The sequence below is a fragment of the Passer montanus genome, unplaced genomic scaffold (assembly GCF_014805655.1).
Source record: "Passer montanus isolate IOZ18808 unplaced genomic scaffold, ASM1480565v1 scaffold16, whole genome shotgun sequence".
Taxonomy (NCBI): Eukaryota; Metazoa; Chordata; class Aves; order Passeriformes; family Passeridae; genus Passer; species Passer montanus.
The window spans coordinates 2280014-2305265 of NW_024363160.1; the positions used below are offsets into that span (position 1 = coordinate 2280014).

The 25252-nt window shown below is 40.8% G+C and overlaps 1 protein-coding gene and 1 long non-coding RNA gene across 4 annotated transcripts in view; one reads left to right on the forward strand and one right to left on the reverse strand.

Moving 5' to 3' along the window:
• Positions 1-17374, reverse strand: part of ZFHX4 (zinc finger homeobox 4) — a 150010-nt gene extending 132636 nt beyond the window's left edge. The window contains exon 1 of one of the 3 annotated variants that reach the window (XM_039702938.1): positions 16596-17373. The gene's annotated coding sequence lies outside the window, so the exon portion shown is untranslated. Of the gene's footprint in view, positions 1-14267; positions 14371-16595 lie in introns of those variants that run through there. The other 2 variants (XM_039702940.1, XM_039702939.1) reach the window with 2 other exon arrangements.
• LOC120499288 overlaps positions 14912-25252 on the forward strand; it is a 27362-nt gene continuing 17021 nt past the window's right edge. The window contains exon 1 of the long non-coding RNA XR_005626840.1: positions 14912-15064. This is a non-coding gene — a long non-coding RNA (uncharacterized LOC120499288). The remainder of the gene's footprint in view (positions 15065-25252) is intronic.

Here is a 25252-nt window from a genome sequence, read left to right on the forward strand (position 1 = left end):
GAATGATAGTGACCCAGTGAACATTAGAGCATTAATCACCTCCCTTTGTCTCATCTATGCAAAGTAGGATTAGAGTTAAAATGATGACTGCTTAATCCCTTTGATTTTCTTTTACTAAATAAATATTAATCTACAAATCAATCAGATCCTGTATTATAACACACACAATATACACTATGAAAGGTTATGTAAATTACACTCAATTTTACAAGCATGCCATTAAGGGAAAGAGTCCCCATGCTTTCCCTTTTCACTCCCCAAACCCCTGTTAAATTTGGAAGTTCAAGTTAATAATCCCACTAACTATAAAGCTTAGCTATTGAATCCATATTTCTTCTTCCTCTAAAGAACTTCACTGCATCAATCATTTTAGGAATTAATAAATCATATTTACTGTGTTTATTCATATGTCAATACTCCCAATCTGTAAAGCTTTCAGCATTTAATCTCTTTAACTCTGACTAAAGTTAGTTTACATTAGATGTTGTTTTAAACTTGCATGGAACTAAATTAAATAAAAGCAGCTAGAAAATTAATCCTAATTATCTTCCTGAAAAACAGTGCTGCCTGGATCCGTCACCTGTTCTCACACACTATGAAAGAGATCATTTGCATTCACAGCTCTTAAGAAAAAATTACAGATATGTAGGTTTTTGCTTCATTAAACTTGGGTCTAATTTAACAAAAATGTAATATTAACATAAGTAAGTATACTAAAAATACTTTAATGATGTAAAATAGAGCAGCATAATCTTCTAAAGTGTGAATTATCACAAGCTTTGTGATTTTACTGAAATCTGGATGTGCCCTCTGTCAGCATATTTGCAAGGTACGAATGGATAGCAAATGTAACAAATAATGACTAGGGAGTCAGAGTGGCTCTAGAGCATTCACCTGACCACTTTGTTGTCTCAAAACAAACTGTGAAATAAACATTACAGTACTTTTTTGCTTGCATGCTAAAAATGCTGCAATTATCTTGCTAAAAGTTATCATGAGGCAGGTAGTCAAGCTAACTGTCCAGGTCTTGGGGAGACACCACAACTCCAGATAAGTTCAGAAAGACTCTTGATGAAAACAAAATATAAAGAATCTTGCTTTGGAGCAGATTTACAAGACTGCAAGAATCTACTAATTATGCATCTGGAGGAAAAAAAAAGGGCTGTGGTATTGTAAATCATGTTAAACATTTAAATATTACTCGGTATTAAAGTCAGCCTGGTCAGTGAAAATACAGGATGTTTTTTAAACAGTTTAGTTATTAATAAAGCACTTTTTTTTTTAGAATATTATCATGGCAAATTTGTTTTGTACTGCCAAGATCAGCTGGGCATTTTGTTTTTATTATGCATAGTCTTTTGTCATTTTTTTGTTCTGCAAGTTAATTTGACTGCTGTGCATAAGTGAAGTGAGCAATTCAGTAATTAACTTTGGTGTTTTAAAATGTATGAACTTTAATTAGATTTCATTATAAACAAACAAATGTCAACCATAATTATAAGCTCCTTGGTTTAACCACATATTATCCCTTTTCAAACAAACTTGATGTCAGACAAATTAAAATCAAGCAGCCAGCAATTTTGAGTTGAATTTTACATGATCTGCCAGTAACCTGATTACTTTAACTTCAATATCATTACAGGAAAAGTATTTCAAGAAAAATAATTACAAGAATTCCAACAGGAGACAAGCTTAATTGTATTGATTCAAAAGATGCATGTATATAGGAACCATGCTGAAGGAATAATGTTATCTTAAATCTACAGTTACTATTAAAATTATATTGTCTGGCATGAAAAAGGCAATTTGAGATCAGTGTCTGGAAAAGCAGAGATACAAAACTAACTGAAATAATTATCTTTACACCATTATACTTTAAGCAACAAAATATCAATGAGGAACAACTTGAAGGCATGAAGGTTTGCAGGTTTATTTACTGACTGGTGTATCTATTAGTACCAGGAACAAGTGGAGCTGTCAGGACATAATGAAGGTAAATGATTAGTTAGCACAGAGACTGAGCTCTTCTTCAATGCAATAAGAGTTAATTAAAGTTTACCACCAAACATCAACCAAAGCAGGATGTTGATCAGGTTTCAGCATTAAGTGCAAACAGACAATGGTTGGCAGCAATTAGTGCAGCTATCAAATGACATGCAATTATAATTATACATTTAAAACACCTAAAGGCTTGTGGAAGGGAGGGAAGAATCCCATCAGCTTCTTTGACTATGTACAGTCAAAGTGCAGGAAACAGGTATCAGATATATCACTTCAATATTGTAAATCAATAGAATTAAACAAAAAAAATGTTGTACAAGCACATTATCTGAAAAAGGACAATCCACTGTACATGAAATGGAAGAAATCTGCAGGCGACTCCTAACAAAGATAAGTACTAGTTAGATTAAATAAATTACTTTACTGCTGCCACTCACACTGACACGCATAAGCAGGGAAGTGTTTGGGGTTTAAAGAGTGGCGGCTGCAGCTTTATTACACATTTTTGTGCCAGACTCAAGGTTACCTGCTATCTTTAGTCCCTGTGGTCACATTCACAGCATGAGATGGCCCAGAAGGACCGTGGGCCCGAAGCCCATGACCACAAGAGCTGGTTTCACGTGCTAGCTGCAAGCCTGCCGCGAGGAAGCCTGGCCTTACCAGAGGCAATTGCCTGGTACCTGAGCCACAGCCTAAGGCTCTGCCACACATGCTCTCCTCTCCACCCCCTCCAATCAGCATGTGCGCCTGTTCTGCCTGCTCCCAAACTTACACCCAAGTTTTGGGAAAGAAATAGGAAGTGAGAGATTTCCACCACGAACGAACACTGTGCATCGCACAGCAGCAATGCAGACGCGCCAATAATCCAGAGCACAGCCAGGGCCGGGGCTGCCAGCGCCACGCTGCTCCCGTTCCGAGGCCTTGCGGAATGGTGGCAGCCACCAGATCGGTGAGACAGCAGAGGCGATGACAATTTCCTTCTCAGTCTCCCATTAAAACCAAAGGAAAGATGATAAACTTGTAGCAGCACCTTTAATAGCAGCACCAAACAAAGGGAAAAACTGCTCTCAGCCCAGCGCTGACAGCCGGCTGAACGCCCTCAGCGCAGATGTGGGAAGTTAAAACACCCCAGTTCTGCTGTATCAAACACACAAGGCATACAGCAAAGGTAAATAGCCATTATTAACTGGTGTAGCCCAAGAGACAATTAGCTACACAAATCTGCTATCCAGACAATTCTCAGTAACTGCCCCACACACTGGAGATGGAATAACTCACTCCTCTTGGGCTGGCGTAGTGCAGGTAGTGGGATTATCTGGTTAAACACCTACACTATCCACATCAGCTGAATAGGTCTGGCAAGAAGGATCCCGACCTCAAAGAAACCAAGATCTCTTCAATGTTTTTATGGACAACGCAGTGGGAAAAGCACCGTGCTCTTCCTAGGTATGTAACAGGAAGCAAGACAAAGCTTTCCAGCAGACAAGTAGCAGGTTTCCAAGAAAGCTAAGCTGTGACAAATTAAAACCTGATGATGAGAGGAGCAAAAGGGTTAGACAGTAGGATTCACTGCCGAAGGATACCACTGAAACCATGAATCTCCCAAGATTAAAAAAAAAAGAATGGAAACTGGCTGCCAAAATTATCCAGAGTTATTGTAATGAATGTGAACAAAACAAAAACATAAATTGTAAGGGATATTAAAACTTGTTTTTCAGAAGTCTAAAAAATTTGCATTTGCAATCTTGCCAAGGCAGGCATATACAATAGGGTATCTTACGTCTGCTTACTGTGATATTCTTCAGAAGCATTTTTCACAGACTAGCCAAAGAGAGAAAAGGCTGGCCACCACAAAATCCCAGTATGGCAATCAGTATGTTTTTATATTATGAATTACCCCCTGAGTAAAGAAGTGTCTACAGCAGGGACACTATCCTTATATTTTATTTGAACAAACCCATGCAAAAAGGTCATCAGCATCAGTCCGTATTTTAATGTTGCATAAATTTCCACTGTGTCAAATTCAGTAAAGCTTCTTTTAAGATTGTAAACACTGTATTTTTAATGCATTTTTTTATTTTATTTTATAAGGAAACCCACATACATATGCAAAATGCATTAGGACGGGTTGTGTCAGTATGTTGGCTACCAGTTGTGATTTTCACTGGAATGTGCACACGTTCACATTGCTAAAATTATTTTAATAAAATGCTTTACTGCTTTTCATAGTTCCTGGGCTGAAGCCTAGAGCAGTTCTACAGATTTTTTTTTCCCTAACAAACCTCATTTTCCCAACTAATTCTGTTATGCTAGGGATTTGTGCACAGAGTTGGCTAATCCCAGTATTTCCCTAGAGCTGCATCTAAGCTATGGCCCACTCCCAGCACAAAAGTGTCTCCAAAAGCCCTTTCGCCCCCTTCAGCACTGATACACTCATTGGTCCTGACATTTTCACTTCAGCCATGACAAATGAGCTGATGGCTGTGATCAGATTGCACACGAGGACTGCTTTATCAAAGACGTATCATTAACTCTCATCACTGTCTTCCATTATGACTCTTTTGGTCAAATCTGTTGTGAAAATGCAAGCGAGTTTAAAAACATAACCTAAACATAGCAACAAACAAACTTCATTAAAAAGCAGGAAAGAAAACCAGACTCGGACGGGATCAGAGAGAGTCTAGCGTTAACTAAATGTTTCTCTGGGGATTTAAGTAACTGTACTCAACCTCTGCCCCAGTGCAAACATGGTAGTTGACCGTCTTCGAAAGGCCCCTTCCCCCATTGCGGACTGTGAGCACTACTTTGCCTTTTTTAGAGAAACAAAAATATAGCAGCAGCCATCAAATATGTCTAAAAACAAAGTCCACTTTTTTTTTTCCTTTTTAGTCTCTGAATCACTTCACATTCTGTGTGTATGCTCTTATCAAAATATGTTTCTCAAATAAATCTCTTAAAGAATATAAAATTTTCATTTGAATCACAGCCATATAATCACACTGTTTTCTGACTCACAATAAAAACACCAACATAAAGCACTGTCTGAAACGGAAATCGCTCAGCTCCCTATGAATACCACAACCTTTCTGTCAAGTTAGAACCTAAGTTCCAGTTACACAGTTCTTGTTACATCTAGAGGGTTTACAAAGTATATATTTGTTGTAACGTATTCTAGCAATTCATCTGAGAATACACATCTAGCAGAGTCAACTGTAACACAACAGATCTTGGGAATGAAGGTCATGCTTTGAGATAAAGTGCTATTCACTTTTGGACCATGCAAGAAGCTCTTTATTCCTGTTCTTATTGGCATCAGTTCCCCCTTACCAGAGCAACAACAAAGCCAAGTGCTCGTGTGAGGTTTATGAATAAATCAGAGGTGAGCCACTTTAAGTGCTGCCCATGATTTCCTTGTTGACAGTGAGCACTTAAACAGGCTTCTATGACCAGCAACTCCTGGCAAACCTTAATGGCTCCTAATCTGTACCCTGCTTCATTTCAGGAAAGAAATGACCTACCCCAATTTTTCTCAAGTCTTCACCTTTTGGGAAACTACTGTCCCGCCTTTTTAAGAAATTCACATTTGGGGACTGTCCTGTTTCAGTGCCAAGTTTTCACATAACACACAACATAAAAATCACCATTTTCTTCCTTGAAAACAAATGACAGCTAATAAAATATTATTATGCTGCGCAGCCTAAGTAATTCCCAGACAAACCATTACACAATTCAATGTTTGTTTAAATTGCATAGATTTTTAAATGAACCTAAAAGATATGCAGTATATTTGCCTCCAATTATTAAAATCATGTAAAAAATATGCTGAGAGCAGATTCAACCCTTCTGTACAGCTACAGCTGAAATCAGGACTGTTTATAAATCATTACCACTGAACGTGTTTTAAAAATTCAAACAGCCTCAACATCTATTTTTAAATAATAACAACATTAAAAATCAAACTAATTTCAACAGTAAACTCTGTGCTGGGCCAAACTAATCTGGTCCGGGAACATTAGAATCCAGCTGTGGCATGACACTAGGTGTTCCAGTATGTACGTCTTTGATGCACAAAACCACTCAGAGAGCTATGCTGTTCAACATTAAAGCTGTATCCTGCATGGAGAATAGATTTCAACATGGAACGAAATTCTTCATTTTTAAGTACTCTCTCTCCCTCACAACGCCTCTTCTTCCCCCCACCCCCCCTTTTTGACATGTCACCATCTCCAGATGGCTGAATTGACTCTGTAGTAGCTGAGTTATTGTCAGGCTCCCAGTTTCTGCTATATTTAAATACTAACATTTTTTTACTCTGCTGTCTCCTGTTGCCTTCCCACCCACTCAGGAAAAAGCTGTGATTTCAGTGAGCGTTCCCCCCGGGGCCGGGGGGCGGCTGCCTGGCAGCGCTGACCTGCCGCTGCTGGAATTGCGGCGGGTGCCTCAGCAGATGACGCTCTTCTTTGCAAGGGCCTGATCCAAACCTGGGGAAATCGATGAGGCAGCGCTGGACTTCGAACAGGCCCTCAGTCAAAACTGGAAACTGCAAAAATGCTGCAGAAAGCACCCATCAAATGAGAGAGACGGAGGAGCCGTTAGGACTCAAAACTCCAGCGATGCCTTTCACTCGAACCGAAACGTCTGTCCCAGTGCACTGCAGATGACTCAGTGAGAAATCATATTTTTCTTCCCTACAGAAACCAGTTGCTCCCACTGGAAAAACTCCCAAAGCACATTGCTTTTTTTTAGCAAAGTGGCTCGTGGTTTTGTGTGCATGGGGTGGCACTTCCCACCCCAGAGATAACTGCACTCCAATGGCAAAAAAAATTCCTTTTTTTGTGAACAGTTTGTGAAAACTCAAAGGAACTGAGAGATTGAGGGATGACATATGCCATATAACAAAATAATTTATTTTAGAAATGTTACATTTTCTTTAATTTAAACCCTTGGTGCTGTAAACAAAATCAATAACTGTATTTCAATTAAAAAAAAAACCAAAACAACAAAACAGAAAAGGACCCGAGTAAAGCCCACAGGAATACAGGAATAAATTCCCTGTTCAAGGAGCTACTTTTCACTCAGAACCTTATTTTCTGGAGTGGGGAAGGTATGGGAAGTGTTAGGTAGTAAACAAGGAGAATCTTAATTAAAGGTGGACAGCCATAGCTTCTCAAGCAGGCAAACCACCTGCATTTGAAAACATCGTGTAACACCTGGCAAATCCAAGGATATTTTTTCCCCTCTCTCGCTATGAAAGCTCCTCTGAATACCAAAAATCAAAGGACCATCCTGAACAGATAGACAGAAGCAATGTTTTTGCCATGAAAAAGAGATTATTCTTATCTGTTACACTACCATCTTCTGGGACAAGTGTGGAAACAACTGGGATTATTCCAGGTTTCTATCAGTGCCCCAAACACTGGAGCACTACCAGTGACAGGTGCCTTGTCATCTCAGATTAGGTGAATTTATAAGGCAGCCTCAGTGTCAAAACAGGGAGGAGCAAGCCTTCAGCAGCCGCCTCTCACAGACCCTCAGCTCTGCTGTTACCTGGTAAAAGGAAGAGAACTGACCCCCCCTAAGCCTCTCTGGAAAACCTCTTATTTACAGACCTTCTGCTGCCTTCCTTAAAAATGGAAACGGTAACACAAAAAGAGGAGACAAAACCTTTTGAATTTGATTTTATGGGATTATTGTTAAGTGGTAACTACAGGCCTGATTCTTTTCCACTAATATCAAAACTGTCTGTCTTGCCAGTTTTACACCCATATTATTCCTCTAATTTCAGGGCAGTAAATGTTAATTTAGTTTAGGGTGAATGGGAAGAATATAGTTCTTTTGCTTATATGTGTCATAGGCACACATCAAGACAGGCCTCTTGTATGTATTTCTTTGTTGCAGAAACAGAATGTATGTCTATTTAAATGCAGTTTTAAATGTATATCCAGTGTGCACATCGCTTGTTCTGCAGACACTGCTGCAGCCTGTATGGTAAATGTTTGTTTTCAGAGTCACCATGGTCTTTCACGTACATACAGCCTTTAGTTTGTGAACTATTGACCTGAAGGACCATAACACCTTCTTAGGAGCTGGGATAACTGATCAGATCACTGTGAGTATTAAAAGTCTGCTAGATTTATCTGTAAAGAGATCCCAGTTTTTATGTGTCTTTAAATTTTTTCTTGAAAATAAAAAAAGCAAATTAAATATAATTCAGCAATCTAAATATATATATATATATATATATATCAGTTTTCTTTTTTTTTTTAATTGAGAGCTGATTCTGAGTAATGTGAACATAAAACAGAGTGTCTTGATATAGGAAACTTTTATTTTTACCTTATAACTTAGTTAAACCATTCCTCAGAATATTTTTTTAAGCTGAAAATGTAATTCCTCAACAAGTCTGCCATATTTCAAACTGGCGCAAACTTTTCTGGTCACTTTAGAACACAGCAAAAGTTGCAATAATAATGAAAATACTGCTATAGAGTGACTATTAAAAAGGAATAGAGTGGCATGTATTATACACTCAAGTTCCTGCTTTTATTTATGCAAAACAAGTTTATCTCTACAGGTCTGCAAAATCCTGCTATCAACACATGTGTTTATTACCCCTTTCAAAAACAACAACAAATCTGAACAACTACCAAACAAAACCTACTAGGTTTGTTATACCTTTTTGGTAAAAGCAGCTCATACATATCTCAGTTTCTCCTATCTGTGCGTCTGTTCACATAAACCTATTTTGTGTTACATCTTATTCTTTAAAATCCTGAATCTCAGAATCTTGGTGTGCTGGGATTCTGCCCATTCAGAAAGAATGCAGACATCACATAAGTTATTATTAACCCATGTGTTATCCAGTTCTACAGTGGCTGGAACTTTGCCAGAGACAACACATGGTGCTTGGTTAACAATATTTTAAAATACAAATTAATTTATTTTTTAATTAACACATTTTTCTTATAGAAATACACTAATAAGCTCTTCCCAGAATGAAAGGCATACCCTAAGCATATTCCTTTCAAAGAAGTTTTAAGGAATTTCATAAAGCCAGCAGCAAAACATTCTAAAACCTTCAGAAGGTCTTTATCTTTCAAAACAGAGATTTTTTGTGACTGTTCTTCCCAAGCACTGCCTGCATTTACAGTTTTGGTTCATTTATCCGTAAGCAATCCTAATTTTTTAGAGGCATCTCCGATGTTTAAATATTATCAGATCAAGCCCAATACTGAACTAACAGGCATTTACAAATAAATGTTCTGCAAACTGGAAAAAAAACCCCGAAACAAGTTAATATTTAGTCTGGCTACCAAGAGTTTTCCACAGTAGCTCTAAATCGGTAATTATGTTGACCTGATAAAAAAGAGCCTATTTAATATGCACACATACAAATAATTATTCACACTGCATTTGATTTACATACATACAAAAGAACCACTTCCCACTTTCAAAAGTGGCTCAACACTTATGGTATTTTAACTGCCCTAATTACTGTTGAGAGAACATAATTAGAAGCACTGATCACATTGTCAACAGCTAACCAGTTGCAGCCCTGGCTGGGGGCCTGATCCTGTGCTGGCTGGAGGCAGGGGGGGCCAGCACTGATTGCAGGAGGAGGCCAGGGCCCTTCTCGCCACCTGAATCTACAGGAATCCAAATGTTTTAACCAACCTGAGTACGCTGACACAGTCACACTGAACACCCCGCTCCTTACGTGCATGTATCAATTGCTATTTCGGTAAGCTTTCTGTGTTTTCAAAGGCGAGCAAAGAGAGTAATTTTTTCCCCAGCAAGGCTCCTGTACCACTTAAACACTTAGCACTGAGTCAGAATTCATAACTTTTTCCAAAGGAGAAACAGTTTAATAATTAAAACAGATATTGACTAAACCCTGCTTCCTTGAATACCGAACTTTTATTAGATTATTATGTGTTGATGCATAATTTCCATTGGCAACTTTTAAAGCAGCTCCTTCCCTCCCTGCTGGCCCCTGTCCTCCCTCCTTCTTTCCCCCAAGCAAAGTGCTGGGAATCCTTGATACCCAATAGTCAATATTTGGTTTGCCTGTCATGTTCCAGGAGCTCCCCTCCATACAAACCTGTGTTTCTTATCCTTTCGCTGCACTACTCTCGCGTACGTGTTACTTCTCATGATGATGTAAATTCAGGGCATCTTAGCAATTTGCTAAAATCTGAGCTTCTGCTTGTTTTCTCAAGTCTTGGACAAACATAACTTTGGGGAGAGCTGAACGTAGGCATAAAGAAAGAGGAGCCTGCATTTTCATCTTCCTTTCATCTCAGTCATTCAGTCAACCATTCAGTGCCCTATTCAACAGAGCTTTTCATTATGCAAAAAAATGCTAATCCTTTTCCGATGCTTTCACACTTGTATAAACCCCCATTCCTTCGACTGAAAAGCAATTATATCAGTTTACCTTTCTGTCAAAAACAGGATTAATATTCCAATACCAGAATCTCCTTTATTTTGCTATCTTTTGCTTTAGGAAACTAGAGATTATTAGTGGCGGTATTCCTTAGAGCAAGAATACATTATTTTAAATATGATTATTTTAGCCAAAGCACGAGGGGGGAGGGGGAGGGAGAGAAAAAACTTCAGTTGCTGCGGAAACTCTTTTCAGTGACAGAACTGACCTTCCCTTTGCAGAGGCCTGAATAGAATGAGCCTCACTCTGGTCTATTAATCAGAAACAAATTATGAAAGAATGTGGCTGGACTGGTTGACACTATCCTGTCTTGGGAGACTCAGTAACAGCCTAGTAACAATGTCCTCTTCATGGGTAATGAACAGCCATGACAAATGGGGCAGAGAAACTATTTATTTGCATATGCAAATTCTCACACAAGGGAAACATGTACAAACAAGTGTCATTGTAAGGTGGATTAGGCAAACAACGCTTTCTTTTTAGGACACTCTGCAGCCCAGAACATTAGTCAGCACAATTAAACCAGTCTCCATGGAGACTAATGAAATTTCACCATGGTATGAGTTAAATTAGATAGCTAGTTATGTGTTTTCACAATCCAACTTGAAATCCATTATTGTTTCAGAACAATACAGCAATTGTGCCTGGCTGATCTTTGCCAGCTCAACAAGCTCCTAAGTTGACAATTTGCATATGTTAATATAATTAAGCACTAATTACATGAAACTTGTACATATTCACATGCACTTTCCCTGGGCGCTTCTCAGTTTGAACCTTGGCCAAGTCTTTAACCCTTTGAATGAATTTGGAGTACCAAAGCTCTGCCTTCTGGGTACAGCCCCAAGGCAGATGCAGAAAAGCTCTTCATTTATAAACACAAAGCTTAACCTGGCTTCTCATATTTCTATCAACAAGCTAGAAAACATTTTTGTATGTGGTGGGGTAGGAGAAAGGCCAAGAGGTGGAGGGAGCTGGATTGGAAGTACTTTAGAGACCCAGCTCTGGTGACCTTTTTGCATATGAAAACACAAATATTTACCCACATAACAGGTCACAAACACATGTATTGCCATTGTCACAGGTCTTCAAGACTCGAATTGTCAAAAACTACACTAGGTTTTATGTCAGTGCTCTCAGATCCACAAAAATGGGATCGAGAAAAGGAAAAAAGAGCAAGCAGTAACTAATGAGCTTTACATAAATATATGCAGAGGCAATTAAGCAGTGTTAATTACTATGACAGCAGTTAATTGAATATAATTAGATATTTTAAGCTACTGACTAAGGCATAGTTAAGATTAATTTTATTGAGATTAATTGTAAATAAGAATAGATTAACTGTGTTTTGACAGGCATAAAAAGTAGATCTGCAAATTAACTAGGAGAGGAGAAACTAGCACAAAAATCATATATTATCTTAATGTCACACCTCAGAATCATCTGCTCAATAAACATGACTTTTCAAACCCAAACAGACAGGAATCTTGAAGAAAAACAAACAGCTTGCAGAGATTAAAGAGCCTTTTGTCCTTTTTCATGTGCATTTCTTTTAGCAGACTAAATTAAGCGAGTCTGGTGTACGTTTTTAGGAAGGAACATTTCACACTGAATGGAAAAAATGTTCTATCACATATGAAATTCATGCAGCTGTGCGGAACCTAGTCCAGATGGTCTAAGACTATAAAACAACACTAAATGATAGACAGTAGGGCCTTCCCAAGATTATGTGATAAAGTCACAACCTCGTATTTTGACTTAAATTTTCTCTCATGTTTTGTTTCCTTCCAGATCAGATAGCTCCATTTTAATTTTTAACTAATCCTGAATATTCAATGGAAACTCTCAATAAACACTACTGATATGCACATGAGCATAAATCATAAAATATTTGCAAAATGCCCCTTAGCTTCATAAAAACAATGCTGAATTCGAAGTCTCCTGGTTCTCCCACAATACTAAACTGTTCACACCACTTAGCTTAAAGAGGTAAAAATGCCTGGGTTTAAATATGCTTCAAAAACACACCAAAACACATTCTACCAGCAGATTAATTCATGCATGCTGCTTAAGAAAATTAACAACAAGGCTGAAGAATGCTGAACAAATCACTAATAAGAAAGGAGCTTCAATTGATTTTGAAATAAATCAATAGGTGATTAACACAATATTTTTAAAGCAGTAGAATGTATATATATTATATAAGCATATATATTATATTTTCAATACCTTTTTAGCTCTTAATCGAACAAGGGCTTTACAACAGTGAGCATGTTCCTATATTGACTATCAACTTCTTTGGAATGCCTTTAGTCTTTTATAACGAAAATCCAAAAAATGGTCTGTGAAACAAGGCTACGACAAGCCATTCTGCAGTGAAAGATTTTAAATCATCCAGCCTCTTCTAATAGACTTGAGACTTATTGAGGTAGAAACCATAAAAAATGAAGAAGGGAAATTTAATCCCTGAAATATTGATTTGCACATTAATATCATATAGGCAGAGGGCAATTTGGCTTCATGGAAATGACACATTGTCGACCCTTGGTGAAGTCAGAGCCAATCTAACTGCTGAACATGTCTGAATCTCAAGAGTTATTAAGGGCTTCCCTTCTTGCCTTTATGACTTTTCTTCAGCCTACCAATGCAATCTTAAATGTATTATCTTTAAGAAATAATTGTAAAACCTCAGGGGTTTTCCAGTTAATGGAAGGGAGGCTAAACCACATCAGATTCTGAAATGCAACATTAAACCCTTGCAATCAACAAAACCACCTCAATTCTCATCCATCCAGTGCAGGATCTAATATTGTTATTAGAGATAATCAAATTTCATTGTGTAAATTTAGGCTCATGGTCAGAATGGAAGCAGTAAATTCTGCAATATTAAACAGTGATTTTTCTCAGCCTCCTTTATATGTTCTTTGATGGTGCACTATCTTCACAAATAAACCTAAACTATTCAAAAATCAAGGTACACATCTGTCACCCTGTTCTGAAAGATGCACACAATGTCGTTTGCCATCTCCACAGCCTTCCTTTAGTTTTAACTTGATCTAGCGGATAAGGTCCATTTTAGAGAATAATAAAGCAGTACCACTGCATAAACCAAACAGCAGGTACTATTACTGTGACTTACACAGATGGTTTACCTGACCTTTCTTTGTTCCTTGGGTAGGTTTCACTTTTGCAGATTTACGACTTTTCCTTCTATATTTCATTGACCCCCTATGTTCATTATCATAAAAATGAAAACTATTGAATACATGTTTATGTTGGCAAAGTCCAAAAAGACCACGACTAAAGGATAAAGAGATGCTACAATGCACTGTGAGGATCTCTAGATCGTACACTATAAATATTCAAGCACAGATAACACGAATAACTGAATAATCCTGGTGAGCCTCAGCTCTGGAGCCAGGTGCAAGAGGTTAAAACAGCTGGCTAGCCATCTTTTATTTTGTGTGCCTTCCTACCGGCTGAAACCGCAAACCCTGAAAACTAGCAGATATTCCCTCAAGGTTGATAGTCTAATTTTTTTCATTTCAACCAGTTTAGTAGGATCCCCCAGTAGAGAAAAGACAGAAACTCCTTAAATACAGGCAGTTGAATAGGAAGTGGAGCAATGATGATTAAGGCTCTTCCCCCCCACACACCCCCCAACCTTCAACCCCCCGTTTATTTCCACGATCTTCTTTGTGCACCTTCCCATCCAAACGTTTGTATTCCTTATTTCAAAGAAAAGCACTCCGGATCGTTCTGTCAGTTTTGCCAGTAAATATAAAGTAAAACAAGTGTTGATGGCACTGAGAGTGTTACATACCCAGGCTGTGTTTTTGCATTGCTCTCAATGGAAGCGATCGATGCCCATGTCACAGTCGCGTCCCAATCGCAGCCAAGTCTCTGCCTCAATCTAACCAACAACAGGCAGGGCTGCAAAGGCTTCTCACTACCTCTTCCATCCATCCACCACCAAACTAAAAATATAATGCTACATATGATCTTTTTAAACACTCCATCATCGCTCCTAAGGATCGAGCCACTGCAAATCCAGGGGAAACACGATTGAAAAAAAAAAAATACACCATCAAAAAAAAAACACCATCACAGCAGCCACCCCAAAAGCGCCCGAGCCCTCTCTTTCCACTCTCGCTCTCCTCCTGCCAACTACATAATCCTTGATAAAACCGAAGCAAGGCTAATAAAAAGAAAATTAAAAAAAAAAAAAAAAAAAAAAAAGGAGGACGAAGAGGAGCCGAGGAAATGCAACTGTCAGAAAACGGGATGGTCAGACTTCCTGAGTGAACCTGCCTGTGTCTGGCTTAATGTAAATCTCCACCATCTTCAGCCTGGCAAGTTGTCTTTTGGTTGGGCTTTTTTTTTTTTTTTTTTTTTTTTTTTTTTTTTTGGTGGGGAGGGGGGTGTTATGTTTGCGATCTCTGCCTTGGTACCTAAGGAGGAAGAGGAGGAGGAGGAGGGTGTGTTACTGAATGGTGGCTAAAGCCTCCTCGGGACGGCGCTGAGGTGAAACAGGCTGAACCCGACTGATGTGGCTCCTCTCTCGGTTGGACCCAGTGCCCTAAGCAGCCGATGAGAGACCCCCGGCCGCCCGGCTCGCAGGTAACAAAAGAAATACCAACCCGTGTGTTTTCTGCTGCCGCTGCTGGGGAGCCTGTGGGGGTGGGGGGGAAGAAGATGCAGCAGGGGAGGAGTGGAGGGGAACCGCCGTAAGTTGGCATCGGATGGGGGGAAAGTTTATTAGCAATTTTGTAGGAAATTTCATGTCAGGAAAGACGGGGAGCAGGGACGCGTCTGCCATTAGCCGCCGTGATGGGAAGGGATGCACTTGATTCTGGCACGAGCAGCTAGAGCAGGAACCAAACTGCGGCTCGCTGCTTATGAGCTTATTTTTTCCCTTTTTTTTTTTTTTTTTTGTCGGCTGAATACCCCCTCACCCCCGGTTAAAAAAAAAAAAAAAAAAAAAAAAGGGGCGCCTGTCCCGCAAAACAATCACCACTCCCTTTCAAAAAATCTCAGAAAGGCTTCGTTGAAAGCAGTCCCCGACCCTGCCCGCGAGAGCCTTTCCTAAGGAGCGGCTCGGCTCGGCTGGCCGAGCCGAGCCGGGCCGCCTCCCCGCGCCGCGCAGCGAAACTGACAGAGCCGCAGAGCGCGCTCCTAACGGGCTCCTCTTCCTCCTGCTGCCAGAGCCGGCAGCCAGCAGCGCGATCGCCCTGCGCGCACACACACACACACACACACACACGCCCGCACGGCCACCCTGCCTCTGCTCCTGAGAAACCTACCTGCAAAAGAAAGGGGGGCAAAAGGAGGGGGGGAGAGAGGGGAAAAAGCACCCCACAACCTTCTCCTGAACACACGCACGCAGTCAGGGTCCCCATTGCCCTGCTGGCATCCCCCCCCTCGCCCGAAAGCGAAAGTTTGAGAGGCCGAGGGGGGTGGAGATGAGGAGGATAGGCAAGGAGGGTGGGAGACCAGAATGTGCCCTCAAAAGGCACCTCAAAGTTTTGGGGGGACCGAGCTGCGAAAGAAGAGTGCGAGGTCTGAAGGGGCTGGCAAGGGATGACTTCTGACAGCCGTAACGTCTTCCCTAATCTGACAGTATTCTCCCCCTCCCCGAGCTCCCTAGAAAAAAAGAGCGAAATAAAAAGTGGGGGGCATCCCCCGAACCTCTTCTGAAAAGCGAGCAGGGTCCTCCACTTAATCTGAAAGTTACAGCCCGAAAGAGGAAAAAAAAAAAAAAAAAGAAACCCACAGCCCCAAACCAAAACAAAAAAAATACACAAACAAAACCTAACCCCCGGAATAAAAGAGAAAGGCAGTAAGAGAAAGAAAGAAGGGAGAGAGAAAAAGCAGCCCCTCCTTCCGAAATGAGAGCAAATACTGTACCTAAAAGTGGGGAAACAGGCAGAAAAAGGGGGGAGAGAGAGAGGGGAGAGGTACATGGGATCTGGGGATGTGAGTGTGTGTGTGTGTATGTGAGAGAGAGAGAAAGAGGCACAGAGAGAGGGGGAGAGAGAGAGAGAGCGAGAGCGAAATATCAAAGATTGTGCAAGATCAGCCTGGAAAGATAATCGATACTCGACCTAAATTTAACACAAACTACTCAATAAAAGTTAAAGAAAAAACTTACTTTCCATTTCCCCTCGCAGTTCCTACTGGATCTTCGCCTCTCTTTTTTGTTTTGCTTTATTTACTTAACAGCTGATCACATCCAAGTAAACGAGAGAAGGTTCATTAAAAAAATAATAAAAAAAAATAATCCTCCAACTTTATTGGGTGAAAATAAAAATGATTGAGCAAGAAGTGGGGGGCATGGAGCGGTCCTTTGGGGTCCGGGAGTTGTTAAAGCATGTGCCGACCGCGGTCTCGCTGTTTGGTTGTGAAGGGGTTGGGAAAAGGAGGAAAGGAAATGAAAATCCGATATGTCTTTATTCTGCTAATTATTATCGTTTTAGCCCTGTTTAAAAAAATGGCTGATTAAGTTGAGTGCGCATGTCTTTGTGTGTCTATTCCCGATATGCACTCTGGGAATGAGAGAGAGAGAGAGAGAGGGGAGAGAGAGAGAGAGAGAGAGAGAGGAGAGAGAGTAAAGAGAGCGAGGGAGAGGGAGAGAGAGAGCGAGGGAGAGGAGAGGGAAGAGGAGAGGGAGAGGTGTAATTAGTGAGGTGATCAACATTCTCCGGGCTGCAAATGACGCGCAGCCCCGGAGCCGGAGGAGCCGGAGCTGCCGCGGCTGGCGGGGGCTCGCCGGGGCTGCGGGAGCCACAGAGCCAGCCCAGAGAAGAAGGGGCAGCAGAAGGGAGCTCATGGATACAAACACAAGTCTGCAAACTTCATTAGTAACACAGACACACGCGCACAGGCACACAAAGTAGATGGCTAGGGAAAATTAAAAAAAAAAAAAAAATTAAAAAAAGGAGGGTGGCAGACTTGCTCTTTTAACTGTTCGGAAACTTAAAAAGAAACGGGTCCAAATTAATTATTGCATCAGGGAGATATTTCTGTCTGTCTGTCTGTTCATCTCTTACATTTTCTCTCTTTTAATGGGGATTTAATGAAAAAAAATTTTGCATCCCGTTTTTTTCAATGGGCTAATGAATGTATGACACATCTGCAAAAGGAAATGTAATATATATATAGGATAGGAAACAACTACCTACACAGAGATAAAGACAAATTTATTTACACTTGTGCACACAAATGCACACATGTGCACACTCACATCCTACATCATATTTACACATATGTACATACATTCAACATACACACAGTCACACAAAACACAGCACACTCTATTTGTTGGCCACCATGTAATTGCTTGGAGATACCAACAAAGTAAAAAGCAAAGCCTTACAGAATATACAATATCAACTGTAAATAGTCTTATCAAAATGAAGTAAATATCAGCCCAAGGAAAGGGGCTCTTTGCATATATTCCAGGTTTCATGCATATACATGCATCATCTTCCAGTCTCCCTGCAAGTATTGATATTTTATTAATATTTTATCTGCTATATTTTACCAGACATATTTCATTCTTGAGGGGAGGGGGGCATACTATTATGATGAAAAGTAGGGTAAAATGTACAGATGTCATTATAAATCGGAATCTTCTACAAATATTTTCCTGTGTGGGATTTAAGAAGATTGCTTCTCATTTGAAAATCTAATTATCTTAACCTAATACTGCAGATGTGAATATGACTGACACTTTCATTAAAAGATAATTAACTAAAACTAGGAATAGACATACTTTAAAATACCCCCTACTGAAGATAAAAACATGACTATTCAAAGAGCATCCGAATACACCGCAGGAACACGTGCAGATTTTTGATAATGCTATTCCAGAAATGGGTATAGCAGAAATGGTCACTAAGTCACAGGAACATGCAGGAGATATTTACAGTACCAAGGACCCCGCGCAGGTGAACCATAACCTTAGAGCTGACATGCCTTTGAAGTTCGTGATTCCTGCGATACACATCAAAACCTTGTCTTAGGCCTTAAACACTAAAAACCAGCAGGAAGGTTTTATCACAACCTTCCATTAAAAGCACACACGCACAACAACAACAAACCAGCAAAAACCAGGATGGCAGAAATATACACCTCTTTGGGCCCTAAACCTCCTGCGCCCAGAGAACATTTTGCAAATACTGGAACTAACGCTAATAGGAAAATCCCCACCTGATGATGAATTAAGGCTGCCCTTAAGGAAGCACAGGCCAGTGTCAGGGAACCGAGTGTCTAAAAGCAGATGTTTAAGGTCAGAGTGAAGGTCCTGATAGTTTTGAAGGAAGGGGGAAAAAAAAAGGGGGCTTTGGAAAGGGGAAGAAAAAAATACAAGGAAGAAAACCCCCAAAACAAACCGCCAGCCTGAGAGTACAGCTATTCAAAAATTCGGAATCTGCAAATAAAGCAGGGGAGGACCCCTACCCCAATTCAGAGAAACCTTACTTTAAACTTCAGGAAAATCTTCAAGATTCGAACTTAAGGGAAAAGTCAGGGCCATTGGAGGGTTAGTGAGAGCAACTTTGTTGCTTTTCCAAGCCTCACCTATGCATTGCACCAGCTCATCAATGAAAAAAGGTGTGAGCATATGTATGCAGATTTCCACAGGCACTGTGCCCTGTCAATGAACATAATAAGGAAACTAGCGATGTTCTGCATTGTTGTTTACACGGTGGGGAAAAAAATGCAAACAAAGGCTGAAAATGAAATCTCTGAAACCTGTTTACAGTTATCAGATTGAGGGAGTATGATGGAAAGAAGGATTTTAGGTTTAAATGGTAGACGAAACGGAACTCTGAGATAGAAGGATGCATTGTCCATTCAAGTGCATGCCTGAAGGATGGCAACACATTTCCTAAGACTGAAGACAATTAAATACAATGTGATGAAGAAACACCTGAGAACAATACATCTATTTCAAATTCAAGTGAAGTAACACGTATACTTAATGTCACGGAAGAATAAGGAAACGAAGATAATTTAGTTTTAAAGTCGTCCCCCCCCGTACTTCCCCCCACCTCTTTTATTCCTAGTGCTTTTTTCCTGGTGAAACATCAATATCATTAATGTCATTAATGTCAAAACACCAAACGTCAGAACAGTCAAGTCATTCTTTTTTGGCTGTAGATTTTCCCCCCTTTCTCTCGTCTTGGAGGGGGATATAGGTTTATGGTGTTCTTGAGTTACAGCTAAGGAACAAAGGAGGGGGGAATAAGGCAGGAATTGCGACAGGAGAGTCCACATTTTTCAGGGTTTCTTCTGCCACTGTTTACTGTCCATCCTAACGTTTTAAACCTCTGTTTCTCTGCCTCACCCGCTTTCTGTCTCCCTAAAAATAGTACCTATCGAGGAGCGGGGGGGGCGGGGGTAAAAAAAAAAAAAAAAAAAGGCACTACGGGATGTTAACAGTTTAGAAGGAACCCGGGGATCGCCACGTAGATAGGAAAAATCGAAGAAGGTTAATTCCGGGAGGCAGCAGCAGCAGGTTTGTGGGATGTGATAAGAGCGGAGCGCAGCGCGGGCTGGGGCGGCGGGCGAGGGGAGCGGCGCGGCCGCGGTGCGGTGCGGTGCGGTGCGGGGCTCCCGGCGGCGCGGCCCGGCCCGGCCCGGCCCGGCTCCCGCTCCCACTCCCCTCTCTCCTCCCTCTCTCGCTCAGCTGATCGCCCCCGAAGTGTCTCGCCTAACCTCTCAGCTCCTCTCCCCTGGTCTCGGTGGACCCCCCGCCCACCTCCTCCGAACTTCTCCTGCAGGCACCGTTACATATTTTGGGTTTTTCCGAGCCTCCTGTTGAAACCACAAAAAAGCTCTTGATAGTGACGTTACATTTCAAAGAAAGGGAAAGGGAAGAAAAAAAACCTCAAAAACCCCTCAGCCTTTTCTGTCCTTTACCATCTCCAGCCTTAGCCCTAAGGAAAACTTATTGGCCTGGGCGAGACGGAGCTGATGGGGGCCAAAGCCCGACACTGACCATTCTTTAATAGACAAAGAAATCGTAGCCCAAACCGGGCTCTGTTTCACCACGTCTCCCCGTCAAGCTCATTTCACTCCCTAAATCTGCGCTGCGGACACACAGGGGCACAAGGATCTGCATAATTACAGACATAGCCGCTCCCCTCTTTAATAAACCGACATAATTCCCTAATAAGCGTTCCCTTCCCCCACCTTCTCCTCTCCGCAGATCCCAACCCAAGGGAAAGGGGATCCATGTCTTTTTACTGCGTTCCCTAAGTCTATAGATGAGCTCAGTTTGAAACGAGGTATTACAAGATTTCAGTGTTACAGACCCTTTATCTGAGCTACAGACACTTTCAGATCCCCTGCCCCCACCTCCTCTCCTTTTTGTTGTCTCTTCTCCTCCCGGGGGCTATTTGACAAAGGCAGTGTGTTAACTAACATTTTTGTTTAACTCAGCAACTTCTTTTCAAAACATACTTAAACCTGATAGCAATCTCTTGTACTTTTTTCTTTTCTTTTCTTTTTTTCTTTTTTTTTTTTTTCCGAGATGAAATTGACTCTGAACCCAAAGCGTTTGGCTATTATTAATAATTTCTTTCTTTGCAGGTATCATATATACAAATCTTTTGTTAATTTACAATGCTCTTCCCCGCCACCCCCCCCGCCCCCCGCAAAACATTCCACTACACACTTAAAACGGGAGGGGGGGGAGTGGGGGGGACGCGAGGAGAAGAGGGAGGAGGGAAAGAAAACAAAAATCCCCACTCTGATTCCTGGAAAGTTTTGTTCGAAAAAGAAATAAAACAACAAAAACATACTGTATTTCAATTCTGCCTTCACTGCCTCAGATTTGGCATTCACCTACTGAAAGTGCGTCTAACGAGCAGTGACCTTAGAGAAAAATCACAGCCGAATAGTATAGACATCTCGCTGAGATTTTGAGCTAAATAGTGCCGATCCCGATTGGCTTTTTCTTCTTGTTGTTATTTTGGCTGGAGCCGTACAAAAACGCGCACCCGGACATTACTACAAATAAAAGCCTTCCAGGTCTAAGTCTGCTGCCGGCGTTTCCTCCGGAGCCTTAACAGCCCTTTTTCAGCTCCTTTCTTGGGCAGATCGCGGGGATTAAATGCCCTGAACCTGAGCTCCTGGCCTTGGATGGGAAGGGAAAGAAAAAGGGAGAGGGAGAGAGAGAAAGGAGAGGGTGAAGGAGCCAGGCGCCCTCTGGGCTTTCAGAGGTCAGCGCTTTGACAGTGCTCTGACCTCCCTCCCCTCCCGGCAACCACCCCAGTGTTTATAAACAAAAACAGTCAGGACTAGCCCCAAACAATAGCAATTCACCAACTTCACAGGCACTTCACCAGCTCTTATGCAAATAAAGGAAAACGACCGCTTACCACCGCTCCCCCCCATCCCCTCCAGAAAGCCCAAGAGCATATTTCCAGCAGATATATATCCAAGGGAAAAATTTTACATTCTATCCTGGAAAAGGACAAAAAGGGACTTCAGAAATAAAACGGTTCTGGTAGAAAGACAGACAAAAAGGAGAAAAAGCCAATAAAACTACCGATCTTACTGCAGAAAGAGGAAAGTTATGAAATATTTATACCTAAATCCAGCAATCCACACTGCCAATAAAACAGGAATCTTTGTTGTGTAGACAATATGCTAAACTACCTCTGCGACAAACAGCGATTATAAAGCAACCAGAAAAAGTTATTTTCGCCCAAGGAGCCAAGTTTTCAAAGAAAACGTGTGGATTTTACAGCTAAATAAAAGCCACCACCTCTGTGTTATCCGTAAAAACTACACATAAATTAAAAGCACCGTTAAAAGAAAAAAAAAAAACAACCTTCCAGCAAGCAAGCAGCACATCTGATCTGACTTACAAAAAAAAAAAAAAAGAGTATAATTAAAACCATCTTTAATTACTAAAAGCAGCGAGCAAAAACTAAATGAATCAATGATTTCTCCCCAAAATATTGTCCGCCAAGGTATAGAAATGACAGTTCTATAGTCCTGCATTAAAGCATAAATGAAACCCCACAATTCAAGAACTGATTACGCTAGAAGAAAAAAAAAAGTAAAAGGAAAAAAAAAGGTCTTAATGATTTTCAAACTTTTGTTTAAAAAATTATGAAGATCAGGAAAGGTTGGAGGAAAAGTTAAAGGAAATATACCTCAAGAGAAAAAAGACCATCTCCTTTTCTTCTTTGTCTATCAGTCTCCAGTTAAAGCATATGGAAAATGTTTTCAAAATGCCTAGATTTGGCACATTGTCATTGCAAAGAGAGGAGCGCAGTGATGCTGTTATAGAAAATGGGAAATAAATTCAGGATTGGGTGCTGCCTCCTTCAATGCGGATTTATCTAAGTTTAATTTAATATTCCGCAATCACTGTATGATCGCATATAATTCACCAAGATTTTTAAGGGCTTTGCCTAAATATGTTGACCACAGGCACAAAGTAATTTCATCAGATTATTTCCTTCTTTTATTTGTGTTTATTTTTCTCATTAGAAACACTTTAAATTGCAATTGTAAATAGTAGAAATGATAGAATATTAGGTTTGGGGTGAACAAACGCTCACGGAAGGCATTAGCTTTATTAAAATCATTCAGAATGTAAAATCAAAAAGCACAAAATGGTTGTTTGTAAAACACTAAACCTTAAATCGATTTATTGGCATTCCAATCGATTAGATAAACGGAAATCTATAGTAAACATAAAAGCATTTAAAATATTTTTCTCTCATTTATAAACAAAACTTTTCTTTTCAGTAGAAAAAAAAATATTATCAAACGACTAACAGGAAATTCTTCAGATATCAAATTACGATAATAAAATTATTTCCACATGGAAAGGGATAATGACAATGATGATAGTAATTATAATAATGAATAATTCAACAGCCCTTTGACATATATGGAAGAGCCTGGTTCAAAAACAGCTTTTGAAGGGGGCTACTTTTAGGGGATTTTTTAAATAAAATTGAAATTTGAGGCTGAAATGCTTAGATTAAGTGACAGTTTAGGTGCATGTGGTGAAATTGTGTTAATTTTCTTCCTGCAGTTTTTAAGGCACAACTGCTCTCTTTGACATCATCCCTTAAATTAAGTTACCTCTTAATAGTGGTAAATAAGTATGTAAATATATAAGCCACCCCTGAATTTATGGGGGGAAATGTTTGTCTCCAGACCAGGGCGATTGGAATGAGGACCTTTTACCTTAAAATTTAAACAATTTGCCTAGCTGGCAGAGTACCTTCCAGATTACAGAAAAATTGTGCAAGCAATAATGTATTTGACCACTTAAGTGAAAGAACACAATTTATTTAGGGGTGGAGGGTGGGGAACTGCAAGCCGGAGAAATGCAGCAATCAGCTTGTGGCATTCTGGCTGCGCGAAGAGGAAGTGTTGCTGTAACGGGTATTATGTTTATTTGATAAAGAAAATCAATGAAAGTGGCTGTAAAGTAGTTAGTGAGGCGTGTGTTTGGGACTCGGGTTGAATAGTGACTCCAGCGGTCTGGTCGATGAGCTCTAAGAGCTCTGGAAATCTAACCTAACCCTCCGAGTGAGCTCTCTCTCACTCACTGCTGCACCTTCCCCAGGCTGGGAGACTTCAGCCCTTGTCTCCTCCCTCCGTCTCCTTCCCTCTCTCCCCACATCCCTCCCTCTGTCCCTCCTTCCCTCTCTCCTAGTTTTCCGCTCCTGCTTTCCTTCTTCCCATCCGCTCCAACTGTTCCCTCTCCCAGGTATATTTGCTCCCCTCAATCTCTCCCATTCTCTTTCTCTCTCACATTCATTCTCTCGCCCCATCTCTGCCGTAGCTGTTTTCTCCCGGTCCAGCTGGTTCTCTAAGTTTCCCTGTACTTTTGAAACCTTTCCCCTTCTTTAATTCTCTTCCTCTCCTCTCGGGTATAAGTATTCCTAAGTCTTCTTCCAGCCTTTTTCCTATCTGTCTTCACCAGACAAATTTATCTCTTATTTTGGATTGGTTCCTCCGGACATGTGCTATATTAGTAATTATCCCTACTCATTTCCCTTTCACACACCCATGCTGAAGGGATGAGCACACCACGCTCTTTCCACAGCTGAAATATTTTAGACATTGGCTAATCTTCAGTGGTGCTTTACTTCAGACCTTCTACAGCTATTACCCCCTTTTCTCCCGCTATTCTTCATTCCCTTCAATTTACAGCAGAAATGTTTCTCCTCCTTCTTTTCATTTCCTACTTTACAATTTCCTTTGGGGTTTCTAAATAGTAGTATGTCCTTTGCATTTCCCTACCCCCATCTCCTTCACTGTCTCACTTCAGCTATTTTGTTTACCCGGTTGCTTAGAGGAATATTTCTTTCCTTAACAAGTTTATCTCTCTGTCTTTCAGTCTCAGCCTATTAAAAAAAAAAAAAAAAGAAAAAAAGAAAAAAAAAAGAAAAAAAAAGAGAGAGAGAGGGGGAGAGATAGACCGAGAGAGTGGAAAAAAAAAGTTCAGCTCTTTTCAGCGAACTAACTTGGTTTCAAACTTCTGGTTTGGATTATGTGTCATTATCTATTTTTCCCTTATCGTATCCCCCGTTGCCCTCCCCACCCCTCCGTCGCTAATAACATCTTTAGTGTGGTCAACGTTAAATATGGCAGATCTCCGAAAAATGCCTCCTCTCGAGCTCTCTGCTGGAATTCATTACCCGCCCCACTCTTCCCACCGCCCCGTGTCTGCGGGGCCCGGCGCGGCCGGTGCGTGGAGCCCCGCGGAGCCTCGGGAGCGGCCGCTTCGCTCCGCCGCCGGGCAGCGCCCCCGAGCCGCGCACGCCG